The sequence below is a fragment of the Rousettus aegyptiacus genome, unplaced genomic scaffold (assembly GCF_014176215.1).
Source record: "Rousettus aegyptiacus isolate mRouAeg1 unplaced genomic scaffold, mRouAeg1.p scaffold_m13_p_14, whole genome shotgun sequence".
NCBI classification, from domain to species: Eukaryota; Metazoa; Chordata; class Mammalia; order Chiroptera; family Pteropodidae; genus Rousettus; species Rousettus aegyptiacus.
Genome location: NW_023416289.1, coordinates 34,508,524 through 34,515,351, shown reverse-complemented (window position 1 = coordinate 34,515,351; position 6,828 = coordinate 34,508,524).

The window sequence follows — 6,828 nt, the reverse complement described above, 5'->3', positions numbered from 1 at the left end:
GTGGGATGATATGGGAAGTGTTACCCCAAGGTTTAACATGGTTTAAAATTGGATGGCTGCTTGAATTTTGCCATGAAAGTGAGGTCTTGCTGCATGCAACATTTTCTTTTGGAAGTCCCATCATTGTTGTGTTTTACCCATGTGTCCTCTGTACCCTCTTAACACGAGGTGGGGGCAGGGCAGGAAGGGACTCTGGCCATGGGCCAGGGGGAGCCCAGACCAGCTGAGAGTTCCCCCTCACGTCTGCTTGTACTGACATGGCTACTGTGCCTTCATTCTCACACTCCATTCCTTTAGTCAGTGCAGATGTCAGCCAGACTGCCTGCTGGGAGGTTGGCTGCGAGATTTATAAATTTTGTAGAGACCGGAAAACATGGTGGCATGTGTGAGGACTTTGTGATGAGTGATGACACATGAAAGGTGGTTGGAAGGAAGGTGAGCACCAGCTGTGTGACCCTGAGCATGTTTCACTTAACCCTCCGTGACATGGTTTCATCTTTAAAATGGGGCAATGAGAGTCAGTGGGTAGGTTAGCCACTGAAGGCTAAGTTACTGTCACAAGTGGACCCAACAACACAGAGCCTTAGAGAACAAAGCCCCTCTCCCTCTCTCTGTCTCTCTCTCTCACTCTCATTCTCATACAAAAAGAAAACAAAAGTTCCTCTCCATGTGATCACTTAGGACCTATGTTCCTTCTATCCTCATGCTATGCCGTCCTCCAGGAACACCCTTGATATAGGGCTAGTCAGAGTTTGCCACCATGTTTGTGTCCCTGCTAGCAGGTTGGGAGAAACAGCCTGGAGTGTTTCTCCTGCTCACATTTTGTTGGCAGCTGGCTGCATCCAAATCTACACTGGGTCTGGGAAATGTTGTCTGGGTTTGTGTCCAGGATGAAGGGGGATGACCATCCAGCCCTTCTTTGACAGACCTGTTGCATCAGATCGAGAAGGGGCAGGAGAGACAGGTTATTCGATAAGATGCTACTACTCCTTCCATGCCCTGCCCAGGTCTTTCATAAATCAGGAATGGACAGAGAGGGGAGAGGTGAAGCAGGAAGGGATGTTAGCTCCTATATCACTCATTGCCACCTGGTCCCCGGGAAGCTGGGGTGGGATGGGGGTAACTGAGACCTTGGGCAGACACAAGCCCAGGGGAGCTCCAGAGGCCCGGTGGCCACTCATCCAACAGCATCTACTGAGCACCTGGATGCAGTTCTGGAAGCTGGCGATGGGGATTCAGCACCAAGTAGAAACAAGGAGCTTCCTCCATGGTGGAGCTTACATTCTGGTGCTGGGGACAGATGCTAAATGAGGCAGCTGAGCATGAAATAACAGTGTCAGGCCTTAGAGCCAGGTGCAGCACAGGATCTCAGGTTGAGTGGGGTGGTCGGGAAGCTTTTCAGGAAGTGGACATTTGGACAGAGGCTGAAAGTAGTCAGGAGCAGTTCACGACCAGGTGGGTGGAATTCATTTGGAAGGCTAGAAGGCTTGGTGGGAGGTTCATACCATGTTTCATAAGGGGGTAGGAGGGAACACCTTATCATAACAGTTAACATTTATTACCTGGGAGTGCAAGGACTTCACACAAACAGTCATGTTTTTTTTTGTTGTTGTTGTTTTTTGTTTTTCATATCAATGGACAGACAGGGAAGCTGAGGTTCAGAAAGGCTCAGAGACCTGAGTGAGATCACACAGCTGGGAAGTGATGGGGCTGGGATTGGAGTATGGGACTGCGTCTTAATGTTATTAAGAAAGTCATAAGAGAGAAGAAAAACACTATTTATGGGGGAAAAATCCATATATAGGCATCCCTATGTTCACTGCAGTGCTATTTACAGTAGCCAAGAATGCTAGCAACCTAAGTGCCCACCAATAGATGACGATTGGGTAAAGAAGATGTGGTATATATATATAATAAAATATTACTCAACCATAAAAAGAATGAAATCTTATGATTTGCAACAACATGGACGGACTTGGAGGATTTTGTGCTGAGTGAAGTCAAAGAAAGTCAAATACCATATTATCTCACTTACATGTGGAATCTAAAGAACAAAATAAATGAAGAGATAGAACAGACACAGACTCATAGATACAAAAACAAACTGATGGTCACCAGATGGGAGGGTAGTTGAGGAGCTGGGTAAAAAAGATGGAGAGATTAAGAAGTAAAAATTGGTAGTTACAAAACAGGGGGATGTAAAGTACAGCATGGGGAATATAGTCAATAATATTGTAATAACTATATATGGTGCCAGGGGGGTACTAGACTAATTGGTGATCTCTTCATAAGGTGTATAAATGTCTGCCCACTATGCTGTACACCTGGAACTAAAAGTAATATTGAATATCAACTCTAACTGAAAAATAAAAATTTCTAAAAAGGCAAAATCCACGTATAAGTGGACCTGTGCATTTCACACCACGTTGTTCAAGGGTCAGCTGTACTCAGTAATCAGTTGTGGCAAGTGTGCATCATTACTATTACTGCTACAGCCAGAGACGGTGCCCTCATTTGCTAAATGAAGGAAAAGGGGCAGGGTAATGGAGCCAGGAAGAACAGAGGCACTGAAGCCAGACCCCTGCGTTCAGCCCCAAACTCTAACCTTATTTGCTGTGTGACTTTGGGCAAGTTGCCTAACCTCTCTGAGTGTCAGGGTGTGTGACGGGAATTTGTACATGCCAACTTGGAGTCGTAGGTGTCAACAGGAGTCTAGAGGTAACGGTGAAGCTGACATCTACTAACAGCCGACTTTAAAGATTATTTTTGATAATGTGGGTAAGTCTCACCCAATTGTTTGCGGGACTTAAGAGTAAAAGCTGAGGTTTCCCAGAGAAGAAGGAAATTCTACTTTAGAATTACAGCATCAACTCATGCCTTGGTTTCCAGGCTGCTGGCCCGCCCTGTGGATCTTGGACTTGCCAGAACTACAACGTCAGGAGCTAATTTAAACAAACACTGTAGAACTTGTACATAAATATACTCGAATATACATACTTATATATCTATATTTAATGCATATATAATATGTAATATCTAGTATATGTATATAATAGGATATATAGGATATGTATACATAATATATATACAAGGTATATAATAGGATATATAAGTAAAATATATAACAAGATAGAGACATGTAATAGGACATGAGATTTATAATAAGACATATCTGTTTAAAGAAAAATGTAGCTTCTGTTTCTCTGGAGCACCCTAACACTATAAGATCACATTTAAACATGTCCTTCTCTGATTGCACTCTGAAATTGCAGCCTCCCCCCCATATTTTTCCAGTGTGCAAACCACAGTCCATCTCCATACTAATCTTCCTTCTTTGTCACCTGTTTTCATCACTAGAATGAGGACAGAGCTTTGGACCTTGTTGATGTGGCTCACCGGTGTTTCCCCAGGACTTAGAAGAGTGTGTGGCATACAGCAGTGCCCAGTAAGCATTTGCTGAATCAATGACTCAGCAGCAGGCACTCAATCAATGCTAGTCAACTGGATTGAATAAGCAGCAAGTCTTCCCAGGTACCAGTCCATTGCATTCCAGATTTAACATACCTGCTGGAGACCTGGCTCTGACTTGGATCCCTCAGCTATGTATCCACAGCCCCCTGGAATGGGAAGGCAAGGTGAGCAGGCTTAATATCTGCTGGTTTGCATCCTTTAGTGGGTTCTGGGGCATAGGGGGTCCCCTGAGTTGTGAGATGTCTGATACCTGCCACTGGAGGGATGGGCTGTGGGCTTGGGATGGGTTGGTTTACATTTGAAAAACACGCTTACAGGTTCCTGGTTTTCTGTCTCTAGGAATTAGCCAGCTCTGGGAGGGGCAGTCTCAAGGGTCAGCAAGGCTCCAAGATGTCAAAGTCTCAGAAAATAAAAGGCAAGGTTAATAAACAGTCGCCCCAGCTCCAGGGAGTTTTCAGATGGCTGCCTGCCAGCCTTTGGCCAAGCAGCAGAGCCAGGATACTCCAGCTGGATGGAGGTGGCCCCTCCTTTTATTGTTACCTGTCTGGACACTGTCCCATTGTGGGAGACTCCACTGGAACCCTAGGAACTGAGCTCACCTGCTCCAGAATATGAGGCCACTTGCCCCACACGCCCCGGATTCCTGGCCTGGGAATGGTCAACCGGGAGGCTGGGCTCCTGCCCATAGCCTTAGAGCCAGGGAGAAGGCCCCTTCGGCAGAAATCCAGCAAGATGGCAGGGAATCCCCCAGGGAGGGCTGTTTTAGAGTTACAGGGGAATGGTGCACCCTCAGATCACAGTCTAATCCTGTCGCCCATGTGCTGGATGGAATTCTTGTGAAAATAAAGTGCTTTCAGTCAAGCAGGCATATTATCCAATATATGCTTCATTTGTAGCCTTAGTAATATTTTTACTTATTATTTTATTATAGATAACAGTGCTCTATTATCAATAATAAATATGCTGGTGCTCTATTATTGTCAATAATAAAATAATACATAAAATATTTGTTAATAAATAAGTAATCAATTACTATTCAGAGCACTATTATCTAGGTTTTCAGCTGAGGAACCCAGGGCTCAGAGCTCTAATACTTTGTTCAAGGTCATGAAGCTGAATAGCTAGACTTTTTATGTGCAATGTCTCTGTTTTATAAACAGCACCAAATACCATATTTTTTTAATAAGTGCTACTTGGGCCAGGCACAGTGAGGCCACACACACTGCATTTGCAGGAAGAAGCATTCTACACCTGGTCTGCAGTCTGTGTAGAACCGCATGCTCTGGGCTTAGTGGTTCCCAAGTTCAGTCACTGGTGTTGCCACTGACCAGGTAGTGATTACTGAGCTCCTTGGCACCTCCCTGTCACATGTGGATGATGCCCGCCCTCCCACACAGGGTGGAGGGGATGGGTGAGGTCACAGACATGGGTCAGCACAGACCAAATACAGCAATAAACCCCACAGGCCTAGGACGCTATTCCAGCCAGTCAGCATGAACATCTGCTTCACCTGGTGACTCAGGAGGCCAGGCCCCCTCCACTATCTTCAACCCATTGCTCTGGTGATGCCATAGGGGTTGGCCTCCAGAAAAGGGCAAGTGGCAAAGGCCTAACCTTTCCTGGACCATCTCTTTCCTCACTCTCTGTGTGGTCCACACCTCTCCTAGATGCAACTAGGAAATGTAGCCTCCAGCAGGATGGCTGTATCCCAGGCCCAACTCCACACCAGGAAGAAAGGACAATGAAGAATTCGAGGGGTGCTGGCCTTCCCTGACACCCAAACAAAGCACAAGGTGGTGCTCAGTTCATGCTTGCCAAACCATGTAGACATGGCTACAGTTATAAAAGGTCGTAGATTGGATATGTTCCCCCAAATTCACATGTTGAAATCCTCGTACCCAGTGACTTCAAAATGTAACTGTATTCGGAGATAGGGCTTTTAAAGGGGATGATCAAGGTCAAAGGAGTTTGTATGGATGGCCCCAAATCCAATGCTGATGTTCTTATGAGAAGAGAGACATCAGTGGTGCACCAGGCATAGAGGGACAAACACATGAAGCAGTGAGAGGGTCGCTGTCTGCAAGCCAAGGAGAGAGACCTCAGGAGAAATCACCCCTGCCAACACCCTGACGTTGGACTTCCAGCCTCCAGAACCATGAGAAAAATAGATTCCTGCTGTTTAAGCCCACCAGAACTGTGGTTTTTTGCCATGGCAGCCCAAGCGAACAAATACAATGAGTAAACAGTGAGCTACAAAAAGGTCAAACATCTTGGCAAGTGTCCTTCCTGCTCCAGCATCAGGCCATCCACAGTGATGAGAGGGCAAAGCTTCTTGGCTTGAGATGCCCAGATTGTGTAGCAGATCAGGCAACCACTGAACAGAAAATCACGTTTATTTCATTCTTGGTAAAATGCCAGACACACAGATCCTGGTGGCCTCAGAGCAGGTGAGATTCAGGGCCGAGGACATGGCTGGTCTGCACCACCTAAAGCCTGGAGAAAAATGAAAAAATAAAGCCTTCCTGCCCCCAAGTCCCTCCACTTAGCACAGAGGAACTCACCCTGACGGAACCACTGAGAGGTCATGAGATGACACAGGGACTTATCCAGAACTATCCAAGAAAGGTCTTGATGTCCCACAAATAACTAACTGCAGAGGTTGGTAAGCTTTGTTTGTGAAGGGCCAGATAGTAAATATTCTATGCTTTGAAGGTCACACCACCTCTCTGTCTCATATTCTTTTCATATTATTTTATAACCCTTCCAAAATGTAAAAACCACCTTACCTTTCAGGCCACAAAAAGCAGGCCTGGCCCCATGGGCTGTGGCTCACCCACCAGATTCAATCTCTCTCCTGGAACTGGCAACAATTTTTGGGACCTGATGAGAAATGAAACTATGGGGCCGTTCATTCAGAGATTATTAAGAATTTCAAGACAGTGACAGTAGAGCATGAAAGCAAGCATTGTACACCCATGAAGCAGGCCCTTCTGTCGCCTGTCCTCACAAAATTATCAGGAATGTGGCACTAGTCTCGTGGATATCTCTCGATGTCCCTAAGTAACTCAAAGAGGGACCGCTGAAACTTGGCCACGATCTCATACCTACTGTCCACAGCTCAGTTGGCGGTTATCTGGAGGATTTTGTTGGAGAAGGGCAGTCTCCCTGGCTGAGCCATCCCCACTGTGGACAGGGGGCACCTCCTGGGCCACGTGGATCTGGCAGTAGCAGGTGAGGTTCCCATGGGCACAAAGGCCTTGCCTCTCAAGGCTTCTTTCAGTGTGGATCCAGCCATGCTGGACCAGTGTGGACTTGTGCATGAAGGTCTTGCTACAGGCTCTGCCCTGGCAGGGCCTC